Here is a 20,478-nt window from a genome sequence, read left to right on the forward strand (position 1 = left end):
GAGAGAGAGAGGGAGAGAGCGGGGGGTGGGCAGAGAGAGAGAGAGAAAACCCCAAGCAGGCTCTGTACTGTCAGTGCAGAGCCCGATGAGGGGCTTAAACCCATGAACCATGAGATCATGACCTGGCCGAAGTCAAGAGTAGGACGCTTAACCAACTAAGCCACCTAGGCACCCCTACAACCAGAGATTTTAAAAAGAGATCTCAAAAGAATAAAATAAAAAGCTTCTGCACAGTGAAGGAAAGAATCAACAAAAGTAAAAGGCAGCCTTTGCAATGGGAGAAGATATGTACAAATGACATATCTGATAAAGGATTAGTATCAAAAACCTATAAAGAACTTATATAACTCAATACTCAAAAAACATCACTCCAGTTAAAAAATGGACAGAAGACATGAATAGACATTTTTCCAAAGAAGACATATATATATACAGATGGCTAACAGACATATGAAAAGATGCTCAATATAACTCATCATCAGGGAAATGCAAATCAAAACCACAATGAAATACCATCTCACATCTGTCAGAATGGCTAAAATTAACAACACAGGAAATGCAAGATGTTGGCAAGGATGTGGAGAAAGGGGAACTCTCTTGAACTGTTTGTGGGAATGAAAACAGGTGCAGCCACTCTGGAAAACAGTGTGGAGGTTCCTCAAAAAGTTAAAAATGTACCCTACACGTATATTTTTATGTATATATTGCACTACAAGGTATTTACCCAAAATACAAAAATACTTATTTGAAGGGATACATGCACCCCAATGTTTATAGCAGCATTGTCAACAATACCCAAATTATGGAAAGAGCCCAAGTGTTCAATGATTGATGAATGGATAAAGAAAAGGTGGTATATATTATATACAATGGAATATTACTCAGTTATCAAAAAGAATGAACTCTTACCATTTGCAAAGACATGAAAGGAGCTAGAGAGTATTATGCTAAGTGAAATAAGTCAGAGAAAGACAAAGACTATATGATATCATTCATAAGTGAAATTTAAGAAACAAAACAAGTGAACATAGAGGGGAAAAAGAGAGAGGCAAACCATAAAACAGACTCTTAACAGAACAAACTGAGTGTTGCTGGAGGGGAGGAGGGCAGGGGGATGGATTAAATGGGTGATGGGTAGTAAGGAGGGCAATTGTGATGAGCACGGCATGTATGTAAGTGATGAATCAATAAATTCTACACCTGAAACTAATATTACGCTGCATGTTAACTAACTAGAATTTAAATAAAAATGTGAAACTAAAAAAAAAAAACCCAAAAGAATAAATTATAGTAACATCACCTTAATATAAAATCAAGTCCCCAATATCTGTTTTTTTTTAATAGCATTTTTTTTCCTGATTATAACATATATATGTTCATTAGGAATATTTAGATAATACAATTATTAAAAAAACAAAACCAATTCACCAAATAATCACTACAGATATTCCTTCTAGTCCTCATTTCAGCCTATGTAAGGGTAAATGAAAATTATTTTCTCTATTTATAAAGGGCAAAGTGACTATATTCTCCTACCCATTTGGTAGAGTATTTCCTTGAAAACAGAGTGAATCTAGGGGTGCCTGGGTGACTCAGTCTGTTGAGCACCTGACCTTGGCTTAGGCCATGATCTCATGGTTCATGAGTTTGAGCCTTGCATCAGGCTTGCTGCTGTCACACAGAGCCTGCTTTGGATCCTCTGTCCTGCTCTCTCTCTATCCCTCCCCTACTCACACTCTCTCTCTCTCTCTCAAAAATAAACAAACATTAAAAAAAAAGAGGGGCGCCTCTTTAATGTTTTAACAAACATTAAAAAAAGAGGGGGCTCAGTCGGTTGAGCATCCAACTTTGGCTCAGGTCAGGATCTCACAGCTCGTGGGTTCAAGCCCTGCGTTGGGCTCTGTGCTGACAGATCAGAGCCTGGAGCCTGCTTTGGATTCTGTGTCTCCCTCTCTCTCTCTGCCCCTCACCCACTTGCATTCTGTCTCTGTCTCTCTCAAAAATAAATAAACATGAAAGAAAGAAAGAAAGAAAGAAAGAAAGAAAGAGAGAGAGAGAGAGAGAGAGAGAGAGAGAGAGAGAGAGAGAGAGAGAGAGAAAGAAAGAAAGAAAGAAAGAAAGAAAGAAAGAAAGAAAGAAAGAAAGAAAGAAAGAAAGAAAAACACAGCAAGTCAAAATTCATATTCTAACCTTGGGGATACAGATAATCCTGTCTTTACCCCCGTTTTTACAGCAGAAAAATATATGCAAGGATGCAAGCCAAATAACCTCTAGATATGTAAACATGTACTACTGAATCAGCTCAGGGCTCTCATGAGATGCACACAGACTGTCTCTAGGTGATTAGAGACATTAATGTTCTTTCCTCCTCTTTGCTATGTAAATTGTGTGAAATGTTATCTAATTTTGTAGTCTCCAGCAGGCTAGCTATATGCAGATATTGTACTATGCTTACCTAATAACAAACCGGTTTTGTTTTCTAAATTCTTGTGCAAAGAACTCTTTTAGTTGATAGAACTCATTTCCCCAACACCTGATGAATGAATAGTAGTGCCCCACCCCTGTCCAAGTACCCCCCATACACATAGTTAGATGTATGTATCTTTGAAATAAAAATGGGATCACACACAAGTGTGTTTGTCCGTGTGTATTTATATACTTAATTATACATAATTAGTACATGTGTACAATAAATATATACTACATACAACACTTACCTTTTCACTTAAGATTAAATCATGAGGATTTTTTACATTTACTTTTTTGAATTCCTATGCTATTCAGCAGTGTGCTGGAGTCAGCTCTTAGTGGCTCATGAGAATCAATAATGTACATCTCTTCCCAACTCCAAGTTCAGTGACTTCATGTGGGGAGCTTGAAATAAGCCACTGCCGAGTATTTACGCCATGAAAATATTAGCTATGAATCAGACTTTTTTTTTCCTACAGAGAGCTGTTTACCAGGCACACACTGATCATATGACACAAGGACTGCACCTTGGTGTTTTTTGTTTGGTTTTCCTTTTTTAAATATTTATTTAGAGAGAGAGAGCACATGAACAGGGTAGGGGTAGACAGAGAGAGAAAATCCCAAGCAGTCTCTGAGCTGTCAGAGGAGCTTGATCCCATGAACCATGAGATCATGACCTGAGCCAAAATCAAGAGTAGGACCCTCAACCAGATGAGCCACCCATTGTTTTGTTTTTTAGCTATATATCCTGCAAAATATTCCATATTATCATATATAGATCTAATAGTGATCACTTTAGAGTACCATTCAATATATATTAGAAACATGACTAAATACTCTGAAATTTTGGTAATTTTATGGGCAAAAATTTTTGATTTATTTTGTCCAGTTTCAAGTGAGTACAGTCAGTGTTCTATTTGTTCAGGAGAGTATGTGGTTCAAATCAAATATCCCATAGGAGCAATATTGAGACTTTTTATATGACCAAAACAGGTAACAACTAGCACTTTCTGTAAACATTTTTTAGGAGGTTTTAAAAAAATGTTTATTTATTTATTTTGAGAGAGAGAGAAAGCCTGTGCCACATGTGCACTCAAGCGGGCAAGCAATGACTATAAGCTTCTTTAATCAACTTCTTAATGAGTATTGACTATTAACTTTTTCTTCCTGAGTATAAAATGATTATTGGAAAACAGTGATGATTTTACTGGATTTGTTACAGAAGGAATGGCAATAATGCAAGACAAGTTACATTTTAGTTATTTAGAAATTGTACAATTTCAAAATTATCTCATGTTGGCCTTCCATGATACCTGAAATTCCATCAGGAAAGTCATTCTTTGGTCCAAAATACAAGGAAGCATGTTTGATAACTGACATTTATGGATGTCAGCATAGGTGTTCTACTTATTTTAATAAAAAATTCTGTACTAAAAAACAAAATCTACACTATTAGTGTGAATTTTGGTGTGAGAGCTAGAAAACTAGCTTTCTATATATAATTATCCTTAAACAAAAATATATTCATATTCATTTCATTTAAAGTGTATCCAAACAAGAATTAAAATTGTACCTCGTATATCAGCTAATTCTTTCATTCCTCAGTCATTAAACTACTTTAACTAAGGGATCAATATTACATTTTTTTTAATTTATAATTTTCTATCCAGCTCAGGACTAGAAGTTCATACTTTACCTACCGTTACCGTGTGCTTTTTGAAATCAAAGGTTTAAAATGTCTGACAGGTTGACAGTGAGATCACTGTAAAACTTCAGATTTATGGTTAGGTCAAATCAACCTGACGTTCAAATGATGGAAGAGGGCATGATACTGCATGAAAAAGTTTCTTACTCTCCAAGTAGGTAATCATCAGCAGTTTTATAGTAGTGACATTTATGGTCTCGGAGGGTGGTGAAAAAGGAGAGCATCAACAACTGATTTGATGGACAGCTCATATGGATTACACTTCATGGACTACCCTGGAAGTTTCCACAGTGAGGTTTGTTGGTTAACCTTCTGTCCAAAAACCAAATGAACAAACAAAAACCAAGTGTAGATTACCATATGATGCCATATACAAAAGACTATTCAGTGAATTGGAACAACAGTGAACTTAAATAACAAAGCATTCTCCTGCCTTAGGACACCGACCTAAGTTATGATACCAAAAGAAAATAAATGGCAGAATTTATTTAAGTGTTGTAAGACTGTTACACTGAACATGCAACCCAACCCTTCTCACTTCTCTGACTACCACCCTTCTGTAACCTACTGCCTTTGAAAGTTCACCTGAATCTACTTACTGTGTGATTTGTGACAATTTAATTTCTCTGAACCTCAATCTCCTTATCTCTAAGATGGTAAAAAAAAAAAAATATCAATCTGCTAAGGCTGTTATGAGAATTAAATCTGATAATGCAGGGTGTCTCATCCTACGAGTCCACAAACTCTCTCTTGGTCAAGGGTTTCCTGGTAACTTTTTTAGTTTCAGATTGTTACTTTGATAACAATATTTTTTCACAATGAGGAATGTAAGTGTGGTAACAAATAAACATATAAAATGAGAAAACAACTAAAAACAAATTAGTGCTGTATAGTGTCAGTGTCTGTTTTGCATTTGTGTTCTGGACCACACTGCCCCCAAATAGCACCAAGTTAATGCCAGATGAGATCATAAAGCTATATAATCAAAGGTTTCTAGCAGCTTGAATAGAGAAAAATGATAGAAGTCACCACAGAGTAGTACAGGCATGCTGAACTTAGAGAAACCTGTGTCATATTCACTTTGAGGAAACAATTTAGTTTCAACAACGGTTTTTGCCTTCATAGTAATGGTGATGTAACCTTTATTAGTTATGTACTTTTCTTGTAATTACATTTATCATTTATTTTGGTTTTATAACTCCACTAAAACTATAAGCATAAGGAACTTAAACTTTGTTTTTGTATTTGTACATATTTAAGTAACAGTGATAATAAAATAATTTAATATTGCAGGGTCTGACACAATATTTTTTTCTTTAAAAGGAGTCTGTACATTTCTCTTGTTGAAAGTGAGATATTGTATACACAGCATTTAGCCCAAGAAAGGTCTTAGTAAAATTTAGTTCCCATCTCTTCCCATGTACACATTTATTTTTACATAGGTATCTGGAATTTGGCTAGGTTTGTTTGTTTTTTCCAGTTCATAGTAATAGTCAAAGGGTGAGAAAGGGCAGTCTGATGGGAATGATTATTTCAGTTTTCATGCTCTATACAGCAGAAATTCAAAGGGTATCAACTGGCAGATTTGGCAATCACTTCTGTGGTATCATTTGAGTGAAAAGAGTCATTTTTAATGGCCATTTTTGGAATTTTATCACTAGAAATATATTCCTTTGGTAATGAAGACACAGGATTTCAGGTGTTCAAGAGAACTCTCTAAGCTTGGAATCCTCAAGTTTCTTAGAAGCAGAATTAGGGCCTAAAAGATTACGTAGAAATCCCAGCCCTCTCAAATAATTCTGAAGTAGAAGTCATTGAAAGTAGAAGTCATTAAAAATAGTTCTATCCATTTACTTATAATCTGTCTCTTTCCATGAAGAATTTGATACAAGCATATTAATATAAACAGTGACAGAAAGACAAGTTTCATCATAGAGCAGGTCTATTGCAAAAAAAGATCTCCTGGTGTTGTTGTAACTGGCTTAGTCAAGCATTTTTGTTTTTATTTATTTTTTTCTTCTGTTTCTATTAATTTTTTTTCTTTTTTAGAATTTAATAATTTGAGAATAGTTGACATATAATGTTACATTCGTTTCAGGTATACAACATAATGATTCAACATCTCTATATGTTGTGCTATGCTCTCCAAAAGTGTAGCTACTGTCTGTCACCATAAGATGACAGTATCATTATTACAGTATCATTGACTATAGGGGTACCTAGGGTAGTTCAGTTGGTTGACCATCTGACTCTTGGTTTTGGCTCAGGTCGTGATCCCAGGATCATGGAATTGAGCCCTGTGTCTGGCTCCACACTCAGCATGGAGCCTGCTTGGGATTCTCTCTCTCTCTCTCTCTGTCTCTCTCTGTCTTTCTCTCTCTCTCTCTGTCTCTCTCTCTGTCTCTCTCTCTCTCTCTCTCTCTCTCTCTCTCTCTCTCTCCCTCTCTCTTTTTCTCTCTCTCTCAGGCTCTCTCTGTCCCTCCCCATTCTCATGCACTCTCCCTCTCTCTCAAAATAAATTTTTTTTTTTTTGAAAAACAGTACCATCGACTATATTCCCTATGCTGTGCCTTTTACTCCCATAGTCAAACATTTTTAGACTGTGAATTGGTCAGGATTCCTCCTAACTAAGTAGTTCATAAGAGGAGGTATCACTTGTCAAAGACAAGAGGAGAAAGTAAATAAAGAAGGCATTGACAGAGTAGGCTGCCAGAGACTTCAGAAAGTTGGTGAAAACTAGGGTAGATTGAGGATTAATGAATCTAATTACAGAACTGCAGGAAAGAAGCAAAGGGAGCTTTCAAAGCAAGACATAAACAAAGGAATGGTTAATGTACTACCAGAGGTCAGGCAACTGTTTTCATGAGTAACAGTATAAATTCATAATCGCACATGTCATTTAAAATAATATATGCTGTTTCTTTTCTAATTCTACATATTCTAAAAGTAATGATAACAGTTTGGGTCCTTTTCATTTAGGCACCTGAATACCCCTAAAAAATAGACACAGTAGGTTAGGACATTATCAATAAACTCAACACTACTTTTCTATCTTTACTACAACTTTTCCTCATAGCTGTGGTTAAACCAGTTGCCAAAGTCACAGAGAAAGAATCATAGACATGAGAGATAATTACAACATGTTATTCACTTTGATGCCTATCAAATAATCTCCTCATGTCTTAATGAGGTAGAGTTTCAGATGTCTCCAAGTAGTCAATCTCCTACTAGTTTATTAAATAATGACATTATGTGCTGGGAAGTTTTTGGTTTTGCGATTTATTTTTTAATTCAGACATCAGGTGTTAGAATCAAAGGCATCTTCAGTTCCCTTTAAAAAAACAACTTCTTACTCGAAAATTTCAAACTTACACAAAGTTGCAAAAACAAAAATAGCACAAAGAACTCTTTTAAACCTTCTACCTGAACTCATCTATCGTTAACATTTTACCCTATTTGCTTTATTATTTGCACTTGTGCTCTCTACACATAGTTGTTTGTTTTTTTTTTACAGAATCATTTGATAGTAAATTACATACATCATGGCCCTTTATTCATAAAATTTCAGTGTGAAGTTCCTAAGGAATCCACTCAGGGTTATTCTCTTACGTAACCACAGAGTATCAACAGCATAAATTTACAATGAAATAATATTTTTATCTAATCTACTATCCATATTCAAATTTTGCCAATTGAACTAATAATGTAGTTTATAATATAGATATATATTTTTTTCTCCTCCAGTAAAGGAAAGATTCCAGGATCAGGTATATTTAGTTGTCATGTCTCTTCAGTATTTTTTAATGTGAACATTTCCACAGCCTTTTTTTTTTGTCTTTTATGAGACATTTAAAAATTTTTTTTTAATCTTTATTTTTGAGAGAGAGAGAGAGAGAGTGTGCGAGCAGTGGAGGAACAAAGAGAGAGAGACACAGAATCCAAGGCAGGCTCCAGGCTCTGAGCCCTGGACATGGGGCTCGAACTCACAAACCATGAGATCATGACCTGAGCCAAATTCGGACGCTTAACCAATTGAGCCACCCAGGCGCCCCTTTTATGAGACATTTTTAATGGACATTGTCCTCCCAACTTTCTCTTGATAAAATAATCCTCATTTTGCATCTATCTGATGTGGTTAGGATGAAGTCAGGTATTCTTGACTAGAATATCACATCTGGAGACACAGGTCTACCTGTCCTTCATTCATTCTGTAAAATGACTATTACCTAATCAAGCTGTTAGCTGATTTCACACTGCATAATTACTGGGATTTTTTTGCTCTCTTTCAACTTGACAAGCAGCCTGACACTTGAAGTCAATCAATTATCATGCTCCTCATCAAAATTTCCCACTAGATTTAGCATCCACACATGATCTTTGCCTGATTGAAGCTTTATCATGATGATTTTCCAACTGCAGATCTCTTCTATATTTACCAATCAACCCTGAGATTTCCACTATAAGCAAGAGACTCTTTCTTTCCTACTTATGGATTCATGAATTACTAGTTTTTCAATAAGTTATAATTTATTACTGTACTTAATTATTGTGGTGCTCAGGTGGTCCCAACCCATTCAATCGGACTCTTGGGGTCTTGTTACATGATATCATCAATTTCTGGACCACTGGCCCTAACCTACTCTTGAAATCAGCCATTTCACTGAGAAGCCTCTGGGTTCTCCTTTTCTTTGCAAAGATACAGTATTTATTATTATTATTGATGATGATGATGATGATGATGATGATTGAGGGAGAGAGTGAGCAGGGAAGGTGCAGAGAGAGGGGCAGAGAGAAACCTAAGCAGGCTCTACAACCAACGTGTGACTTGATCCCACAATTGTGAGATTATGACCTGAGCAGAAATTAAGAGTCAGACACTTACCTGACTGAGCCACGTAAGCATCCCTAGAACATTTTTAATTTTTAGAATGTAAAGATTCCTCTTAGCAGGCTCTGAAACACCAGAGAAGCCAACATTATAAAACTGCTTGGTGATTTAAAATTTTTAAAAAACTGTCCAATTGCTTAACATTTTAAATATCTTAATTATCAAGTAATTTTGAGCTATTCAAGACATGATCATCATGAAATTTAAAAATATTACATATTTCTTTATAACTTACCTAGAATCTCAAGATGTGACTAGTATACTCTAAACATTCCCCGCCAACTCTACCAAGGTTTTTCAACATTTCAAATTGGCAATGCTTTTCTTTTTTTATTTTTCTTGTTAGAAATGGAAATTTTTTCCTGATTTTCAAAATGTGCTGCTACATCTATCATTTTATAGTCATGTATTTAAAGCCAATCTTGAGGGGCGCCTGGGTGCCTCAGTCAGTTAGGCATCCAACTCTTGGTTTCAGTTCAGGTCATGATCTCAGTTTCATGAGTTTGAGCCCCACATCAGGCTCTGTGCTGGTGGTGCAGAGCCTGCTTGGGATTCTCTCTCTCCCTCTCTCTCTCTGACACTCCCCCACTCATACTGTCTCTGACTCTCTCAAAAATAACCAAAAATAATTTTTAATAAAAAAATTAAAAAAAAATAAAGCCAATCTTGAAAATTGATTCAAATCTTAAAGCCAAAAAGTATTTAACAAATGATTCCTTCTCCAGAAGACAAATAGGTAATAAGATGAAAAGAATGTCTTCTCTATTACTCTTGGCTTAAAATGTTATGTTTACTGAACATATAGAGAGTTGATACTTTGCAAGATTACTTAAAGAAGTTTGCAGGAAAAATGTAATTTCAAACTGTTTGAATATCCCTGATGAATACAGATGCAATAACTCTCAACAAAATGTTAGCAAACAACAACAAAACTCCCCAGCACATTAAAAGGATCATATGCCAGATCAGGTAGGATTCATCTCTGGGATGCAAAGATGGTTCAACATACACAAATTAATAAATGTGACAGATCACATTAATAGAACAAGAGATGAAAATCATAGGACCATCTCAGTAGATGAAGAAAAGGACATTGACAAAATTCAATATCCTTTTATTGAAAAAATTCTCAACAACCTATATATAAAAGAAACAAGCTTAACATAATAAAGGCTCATGTAACAAATATGATAATCCTATGATTATATTATGCTCAACAATGAAAAGTTGAAGCTTTTCCGCTAAGATCAGGAACAAGGTAAGAGTGTCTTCTACTCTCTCACCATTCCTATTCAACACAGCACTGTAAGTCCTAGCCAGACCAATCAGACAAGAAAAAGAAATAAGAGGCATCCAAATCAGAAAGGAAAAAGTAAAATTATCTCTGTTTACAGATGGCATGATCTTGCATATAGAAAATCCTAAAGACTCTACCAAAAAATGGTTAGAAATAATAAAGTAACTCAGGAAAGTGCAGGATACAAAATCAATATACAAAAATCAGTTTCATTTCAATATACTGAAAATGAGTTTTCTGAAAAAGTAATAAATAATCCCATTTATAAGAGAATCAAAAACAATAAAATACTTAGAAATAAATTTAGCCAATGAAGAGAAAGATCCGTACTCTGAAAATTCCAAGATTTGTATGAAAGAAATCAAGACAAAAATAAATGGAAAGATATCCCATGTTCATGAATGAGAAGAATTCAATTTGTTGAAATAACCCTCATGCATATATAGTCAACTAACATTTGACAAGGGAGCCAAGAAACACAATGTTGAAAATATAGTCTCTTCCATAAATGATGTTGGGAAAACTTGATAATCCCATGTAAAAGAATGCAATTAAACCCTCATCTTACACCACTTACAAAAATTAACTCAAAATGGAATAAAGATGTAAATAAAACCTAAAACCATAAAACTTCTAGAAGAAAACATAAGAGAAAATTTCCTTGACATTGGTCTTAATGATTTTTTCCTTGATATGACACTAAAAATATGAGCAACAAAAGCCAAATAAACAGTGGGACTACATCAAATTAAAAGTCTTGCACACAGCAAAAGAACAAACAACAAACAAAATGAAAAAGCAACACACAGAATGGGAAAAAATATTTACAAACCATGTATCTGATAAAGGCAAATATCTCAAATATATAAAGAAATCATACAACTCAATAGTAAAAAACAAATAATCCAATTTTTTAAACTGGCAGAACTAAATATACATTTTTCCAACAAGGACATCTGAATGTCTAAATGGCATATGAAAATATGTTCAATGTCACTAATCATCAGGGAAATGCAAATCAAAAGCACAATGAGATATCACCTCAAACCTGTTAGAATGGCTAGTATCAAAAAGACAAGAGATAACTAATGCTGGCAAGGATGTAGAGAAAAGGGAACTCTTGTGCACTGTTGGTGGGTATGTAAATTGGTACATCCACTATGGAAAACATTATGGATGTTCCTCAAAACAACAAAAATGGAACTACCATATGCTCCAGTAATCCCACTTCTGGGTATACACCTGAAGGAAATGAAATCACTATATCAAAGAGATATCTGCACCTTATGTTTACTGAAGCACTACTTATAATAGCCAAAACATGGAAACAACCTAAGTGTCCAATGACTAAAGAATGGATAAATAAAATATCATATATATAATATTATTATATATTATATTATACACACACACAATGAAATATTATTTAAGAAAAAGGCAATCTTGCCATTTTCAACAGCATGGATGAAATTTGAAGACATCATGTAAGTGAAATGAGGCACACAGAAAAAGACAAGTATTATATGATTTCAGTTACATGTGAAGTCTAAAAAAAACCAAACTCATAGAAACAGAGAGTAGATTGGTGGTTGCTAGAGGAGAAGGGGTGGGGGTGGAAAATTTGGAAAGTGAAATGAAAGTTGTCAAAGAGTACACATTTCCAGTTGTAAAATGAATAAGCTCTGGGATCTAATGTAGGGCATGATGACTATAGTTAATGACATTATATTGTCAACTTGAAAGTTGCTGAGAAAATAGATCTTGAAAGTTCTCTCCACCAAAAAAAAAAAAAAAAAGTAACTAAGTTAGGTGATGGTTGTGATAACTAACTTACTGTGGTAATCATTTTATCATAATACATATATCAAATTGTCAAACTGTACACCCTACACTACACAATGTTACATGTCAATTACATCTCAATTAATCTGGGGGTAAAAAAGAAACAGAATGGAAAAGGAATGAGCCTCATTTAATATGGGTGGGTAAATTACCTGGGAGAGATTTCAAAATCAGAAATGTACCAAAAACTAATGTTCTTTAATACTGAATAATTGTCACTACCTATAGGTACCAGTCATGGGCTGTAAAGGAATTTTGACACATCAGAATGCCCATCTCTTTTTTTTTTTAATTTTTTTTTAACGTTTATTTATTTTTGAGACAGAGAAAGACAGAGCATGAACAGGGGAGGGTCAGAGAGAGAGGGAGACACAGAATCTGAAACAGGCTCCAGGCTCTGAGCGGTCAGCACAGAGCCCGACGCGGGGCTTGAACTCACAGACTGCGAGATCGTGACCTGAGCCGAAGTGGGACACTTAACCGACTGAGCCACCCAGGCGCCCCCAGAATGCCCATCTCAATCACAGAAGCCATCTCTGTCAGCAGCCTGAACATATAGATTATTTTCTCAAATAATGGACATTAAAGGCTCTAATCGTTCAACAAATATTTACCAAGCACTTATGGTCTTTTTTCTTTTTCCAAGCACTTATGGTCTTGATGAATCAGCAACAAATTCTACCCATAAAGAGATGACATGCATATAACTGTAATATAGAGTAAATGTGATAAATTTGATAAGAAGAGTATACAAAAAAGTACCATAAGAAATAAGAATAAACATGCTCACCATACATCAGAGTGCAAATTGTTTTCCAAATAAGAGTTTCTGGAGTTTAGTGCAAGTTAGTGGCAATGCATTCTTTTCATATGTGCTTTCCAAACCAACAGTTAGTAACACATCTTTTGGTAAGTATGACTTACCAAGGAAAACAGGTTTGTTTGTTTTTTTCCTTTTGTGTGTTGCATAATCTTTCCAAAATGAGGCTGATTTTATATTTAAGAGGGCATAAAAAGAGTAGTCCTAATTTTAGTTAGCTTTATTTTTTCCTTCTTCATATGGAATAGGGAAATTGTGTAGTTACAAAAGAAAAAAGAGGTAAACCATTCCATATTGTGGCACTAGAGAAGTAAGGCTAACAGGGAACAAGAATTATATAAGAAATGATGGGATTAATCATCATTCATGTGGCAGATTGTTTGTTTGTTTGTTTACAAAGATGGTCCTAATAATATCTCCCATCCACCTGGGTCTTTGACATTCCTCTCATCAAGAGGATCTCTGTTTTTTCCTCTTGAAATGTAGGCTTGTGACCTGAGAGACAAGGTCATAAAAGGTATTACACCTTCTGCTTCTTTCTCTGAAGACACTGGCTTTTGGAACTTCCATGTGAGCAGGCTGGCTGCCCTAAGGCCAGCATGCTGTAAGAAAGCCCAAACTAAACCACTTGTAGAAACCACATAAAGAGAGAAAGATGTCCAGTCAGCCCCCAGTTGCTTTAGCCCCCTTTATCAGCCCTGGTCACAGTCTAACTGCAACCACATTGGAGACGAAACCAGCACTGCCCAGCTGAGGCCTTCCCAAATTCCTGACCCAGAGAATCCTTGGGCAATAACAATGATTGCTATTGTTTTAAGCCACTAACTTTTGGGGTGATTTGTTATGCAACAACAGATAACTGAAACATGTCAGCATTTCACACAGCAAATACTGAATAATACCATGAACTGGGTTGAAAAAGAAAGTCAGGTAAGGAACTAAAGGTGTGTAAGTCATACTGAATGTTTATTGTAATCTCATTTGAGTTTACACAGGGCTTTCCGTTTTCTTCACATTTCATTCAATAACATTGACTAATATGAAATCCAAAGCAAAAAAATCATGAAGCACATGTGGTAAAGCTAACTTTGGTCTGCTGAAAACAGTTAGCAGCAGTACTAAGTAGACCAACGATTCCCAAAATTGGGCCTATCTACAAAGTTCCAGCGTCTCAGCTTCTGATTTACCTTTCTAATAAGATTATATCCAATAAGATTATATATACTAAGCATATCACTTAATAATTTATGAAGTGCTTTTATGTACATGATTTCATTTGACCTTATAAATAACCCTATGACAAAGCAGAGCCTCATACAGAGAATGTTGAAATTCATAAAAATTACACCAATTGAGCAGGATTGAAGAGCTGGGTGACAAACGTATTTAATCCAGGCAAGCAGAAGACTGAGCTACTACCCTGACCTGGGAGCCAAGACTTAAGTTTGTGCATGAAATACACAATATATTAGACTGTAATGGTCACTGACCATGTGGTATGCACTATTAAGTGTGCCACACTTCATGGAACGAAGACACGGGTGTATATTAAATATTATGCTCTTAAAGTGTTAAACTCTTTTACTTTTAAAATACCCTCCTCTGAGAAACTTGCATTTTTTATTATTCTCTGGATAATCACTAAAGGCTATTCCAAGGACTAGTCTCAGGAGTCTTGTAATTTTTTAAATGTTAAACAAAGTAGGTGCTATTTCAAAGTCCAAACGTTTGATTTAATGAATGCCAAGCATCTCAAATCCACAGGAAATTTTTTTAAGAAAACATTGCAGCATATCCTCTGAAGAGGCAAGTTAACATATGGACCAAATGGTATTCTCGTTGAGCTCCAAGTACTGCTTATCAGGATAGAAGAGGTTTGTTGTTATTGTTGTTGTTCAGTGTGCCTAAACATTGAGTATTTATAGGAAAACAAGCATTTTAAATTCTTAAATTCCCTGTTCTTTGCCACTAACCACCCCTCCCCAATCATTGGAATAGTTCCATCTCATTTTAACAACTTCCCATTAAACCTCATGAACCATATCCTGTACTTAATGGGCTGTTAATATTTTAAAGCTTCTGTAGTTCTAAATCCCTGTAAATCCCTGGTCCCTTTTGCAAAATCGAAAAGATATACCAAAAATTCTTCCCAACTGATGGTACAAACAAACAAACACCCAACTTACATTTTAATAGATAAACAATAATTTGTACTATTACAATAGATACAAACCTAACAGTATAGCAGGCACAGTTTTGATAACTATATAGCTGAAAACAACTAAGTGTGGTTGGAAACACAGAGGTATTGTACTGGCTTCGAGCCACATACTTGTCACATTAGCCCACCATACGCCACAATGCACTTGCTTAATCACAAGAATGGCACTTCAGTGCTTAAAAAATAAATAAATACAATTAAAGTCATCTGCCAAGTCAGTTTAAGCTGATTTATTTCCCTTTAGAAAGTGAACAGAGACAAAAAAACTAATAAGGTAAACTAATTATCTCAAGAAAACAAACTAGAACTTTAAAAACATTTTGGGGGCACCTGGGTGGCTCAGTCAGTTAAGCGCCCAACTCTTGATTTTCACTCAGGTCATGATCTCACAGTTCTTGAGACCAAGCCCCACATCTGGTTCTACACTGTTGGCATGGAGCCTATGTGGGATTGTCTCTCCCTCTCTCTCTCTCTGCCCCTCCCCTACTTGCACGCGTGCATGCACCTCTCAAAAATAAATAAATAAACATTAAAAAAAATTTTCTTCTTCTCCCCCCCGTTTTTGAAGTGATTAACCAGTTCAGATGATATCATCTCTAGTTTCTATTACCCTGTGTTTACGCATATACATAGCCATTTTAATAATTCTTTTCAAGAAGTGGAATGGAAGAACAGTCTTTAAGTCAAACATTTCAGTTCAGATCGAACCTTCAGTTCAGCTTAAAATGTCTTGCTTGATCCTGATATAAGAAATAAAGCTATACTGTGTGATTGGAACAGACATGTCCTATCTATGGCCAACCTCTCTGCTTCTGCCCTTATTCGTCTCTTAAATAGAGATTTCACAACAAAAAACCATGCAACTTATATATGTTGTTTTCATATATAATACCTTTATATTTATAAATTTTAAAGCTATGAAATAAGTGATGTATCAGTCTATCTTAGATGCAAACTGGTGTGTGTTTGTAATGTTCTACATTCTTTTTTTTTTAAATATTTTGTTAAAGTTTATTTATTTATTTTGATAGAGACAGAGACAGCACAAATGGGAAAAGGGCAGAGAGAGAGGAAGATAGAGAATCCTAAGCAGGCTCCACATTGTTAGAACAGAGCCCAAAGTGGGGCTGGAACTCATGAAACTGTGAGACCATGACCCGAGGCAAAACCAAGAGACAGACGCTTAACCAGTTGAGCCACCCAGTCACCCCTCTACTGTCATTCTTAACATTTAACTACAATTTTCTTTTCTTTTTGTTTTGGTTTTATTGTTTAACCCCTGACAGCTTTCTTCTACTTATTTTTCTCCTCTGTTAGGTCCATTCAAGATTTAAATTATTTTCTTCTTGAATATTATATACACTTTCACATATGAATTATAGCTACATATTAATACATGTATGTAGGTTACACTATCCATGCTGCCACAATTTTTCCAAGGGTTAGTATTTTCTTATATATTTGATGAGCATACTAACTAGTAATTACATAATTCATCTCTGGAAATCATTGGGACAATTTCTTTCTCAGAAGCTCCTTGTAAGTGTTCAAAAGACTATTTTGTTTCTGTAAGCTCATACATACCTTTTTATTTCATAATGTCTAAATACTTCCATTAGTTTCAACTCCCTTGAATTAACATCTGAATAAAACTTCTTTTTTCCCCTAGTTCCTTGCCAATAAAATGAAAAACTTGCCAATTAGAGAAACTAAGAGCCTTTCTAATACTGAACACCTATAAAGAGATGTCTTTTTTTTTCTTTAAATGTTCATTTATTTATTTGAGCGGGGGGGGGGGGGTGGGGGAAAGAGCAGAGAAAGAGAGAGAGACAGAATCCCAAGCAGACTGCGTGCTCACAACTGAGCTGGATGCAGGGCTTGATCTCATAAACCATGAGATCATGACCTGAGCTGAAATCAAAAGTTGAACACTTTTGAATGGTGTCTGATTATTTTAACTCTGATCTAATGTACAGATATGGTACTTTTAAGAAATCACAATAGCACGCATTTCTATTCTTTTGCTTTTCATGAAAAGGGGAGATTTCAAGCAAATTGCTGTTAAATATTCCTCCCACAGGGAGAAAATAAAGTTCCCATGAGAATAGATGAAAAAGATTAAAAGTAACTTATGAAAACATGGGGCGCCTGGGTGGCTCAGTCAGTTAAGCCTCTGACTTCAGCTCAGGTCATGATCTCGCGGTCCATGAGTTAGATCCCCGTGTCAGGCTCTGTGCTGACCACTCAGAGCCTGGAGCCTGTTTCAGATTCTGTGTCTCCCTCTCTCTCTCTGACCCTCCCCCATTCATGCTCTGTCTCTCTCTGTCTCAAAAATAAATAAACGTTAAAAAAACTAAAAAAATTAACTTATGAAAACAAAAGATTTACTCTATTCTTTCTGTTTGAGCATATTAGAAGAAATTATCTAATGAACTGGTGAAGGCTAGGGCTTATGGTGAAGATGAACTAAAAAACTGATGTGTTTGAATCATCTTCAAAACTAATTTGAAATTTTTTAATGAGTAGAGATCATTTTTAGGAAGATGCCATAAGGAACAAAAAGACTTCTCATAAATTACGGGATTCTATTAGGTGAGTTGTTCTTCCAGGTTATCCATTGTCTTACACTTCAATATTTCTAGCAATCCATATTACTGAAAAGATTGTAGGAACTCGACCATGATGAAGCTAGGACTTTGTAAAAGACATTCATCTGCCTCAGTCTTTCCTTCTTTGGAAATACTACTTTCATTATTGAAGATATTTCTTGGGACGCCTGGGTGGCTCCAGTTGGTTAAGCGTCTGACTTTGGCTCAGGTCGTGATCTCACGGTTCATGAGTTTGAAGCTCACATCAGGCTGTCTGCTGTCACTGCAGAGCCTGCTTCTGATCCTCTGTCTCCCTCTCTCTCTACACCTCCCTCCCTTGCACTCTCTCTCTAAAAAATAAACATTTAAAAAAATAACTAAATCAACCCTTATTCTATTCCTTCCTAAGACAACCCCAATTCTTCATCTTTCCTCCTCTTCTAGAACAGATATTTTTCATACAAGAATCCATTGCCTAGATCCTTCTATCTTATGTTTTTCCATAGCCATTACAATATTAACAAAATGATAAAATGATTTGCACAGAGAAGATATCACCTTTCCAGGTCAGTTTCCTTCATTCTTTACTCCACCTCTTTCTTCCTTTTCCATCCCTTCCTCCCTCCCTCCCTTTTTTTGTCTCTACTATCACTTGTCATAACTCTCAGTGACTTCAGTACCAATTTAAATCACCCTCATACCATGCCCTCTCATTTATATGGCATCCTTATTTTTCATAGTCTTGCCTTCCCTCTGCCTTAGCCATAGTCGTAACCAAGACCTTTTTATTACTAATTTCAAGCATTCCATTCTCTGACCATCTTCTGTCTTCCCAGCTTCTTACCACTTTTCACTGCTCCTCATCATCTTCATGTAATTGCTGTCCTCTTAACCAGGCTTAAATATCATGGTCAAGCATTATCAACCCCTCCATGCATATTCCCTTTATGTCCCTTTCCCTTTTCTTCTTCCAGTGTATTCACTTGCAAAACCCCAACTTTAGGAAAATTGAAATCTCCACTTATCCTACACCTGTACCCAACCAGATGAATGTGACTAACGAAAAAAGCCTTACCATATTGACTGACTTCACTTTAAGAAGTAACCTCAAAATGTGGAAAGATAACAAATATGTGGAGACTAAACACCATCCTACTAAAGAATGAATAGTCTAACCAAGAAGTTAAAGAGGAAATTAAAAAGTACATGGAAGCCAATGAAAATGATAACACCACAGCCCAAAACCTCTGGGACCGCAGCACAGGCAGGAAGGAAGTATATAGCAATCCAGGCCTTCCTAAAGAAGGAAGAAAGGTCACAGATACACAACCTAACATTATACCTTAAACAGCTGGAAAAAGAATAGCAAAAAGACCCCAAAACCAGTAGAATACAGGAAATAATAAAGATTAGAGCAGAAATCAATGCTATTGAAAGCAAAAAAAAACCCAAACACTAGAACAGACCAATGAAACCAGAAGCTGGTTCTTTGAAAGAGTTAACAAAAATGATAAACATGTAGCCAGTTTGATCAAAAAGAAAAAGGAAAGGAACGAAATAAATAAAATCAAGAATGAAAGAGGGAGATCACAACCAACACAGCAGAAATAAAAACAATAATAAGATAACAATCCGAGCAATTATACGCCAATAAAATAGGCAATCTGGAAGAAATTGAAAAAGTCCTAGAAACATATACGCTACCAAAACTGAAACAGGAAGAAATAGAAAATTTGAACAGACCCATAACCAGTAAAGAAATCAAATTAGTAATCAAAAATCTCCCAAAAAACAAGAGTCCAGGGCCAGATGGCTTTCCAGGGGAATTCTACCAAACATTTGAGGAGTTAACACCTATTCTCTTGAAGCTGTTCCAAAACATAGAAATGGAAGGAAAACTTCCAAACTCTTTCTATGAAGCCAGCATTACCTTGATTCTAAAATCAGACAAATCCCCACTAAAAAGGAGAACTATAGACCAATTTCCCTGAAGAACATGGACACAAAAATCTTCAACAAGATACTAGCCAACCGGATCCAACAATACATTAAAAAAATTATTCACCAGAACCAAGTGGGATTTATACCTGGAATGCAGGGCTGGTTCAATATCTGCAAAACAATCAATGTGATACATCACACCAATAAAAGAAAGGACAAGAACCACATGATGCTCTCAATAGATTCAAAGAAAGCATTTAACAAAACACAGCATCCTTTCTTGACAAAAACTCTCAAGAAAGTAGGGACAGAAGGATCATACCTCGAGATCATAAAAGTCATATATGAACAGCCCACCACTAATATCATCCTCAATGGGGAAAACCGAGAGCTCTCCCCCTAAGGTCAGGGACAAGACAGGGATGTCCACTCTCGCCACTGTTATTCAACATAGTATTGGAAGTCTTAGGCTCTGCAATCAGACAACACAAAGAAATCAAAGGCATCCAAATCGGCCAGGAGGAGGTCAAACTTTCACTCTTCACAGATGACATGATACTCTATATGGAAAACCCAAAAGATTCCACCAAAAAACTGCTAGAACTGATCCATGAATTCAGCAAAGTGGCAGGATATAAAATCAATGCACAGAAATCGGTTGCATTCCTATACACCAATAATGAAGCAACAGAAAGAGAAACCAAGGA

At 35.7% G+C, this 20,478-nt stretch overlaps 1 protein-coding gene across 1 annotated transcript in view; it reads right to left on the reverse strand.

Annotated features, from left to right (window-relative positions):
* ADAMTS6 (ADAM metallopeptidase with thrombospondin type 1 motif 6) overlaps positions 1 to 20,478 on the reverse strand; it is a 295,540-nt gene that overhangs the window by 211,532 nt on the left and 63,530 nt on the right. The window lies entirely within an intron of this gene.

Source organism: Felis catus, chromosome A1 (assembly GCF_018350175.1).
Source record: "Felis catus isolate Fca126 chromosome A1, F.catus_Fca126_mat1.0, whole genome shotgun sequence".
Taxonomy (NCBI): Eukaryota; Metazoa; Chordata; class Mammalia; order Carnivora; family Felidae; genus Felis; species Felis catus.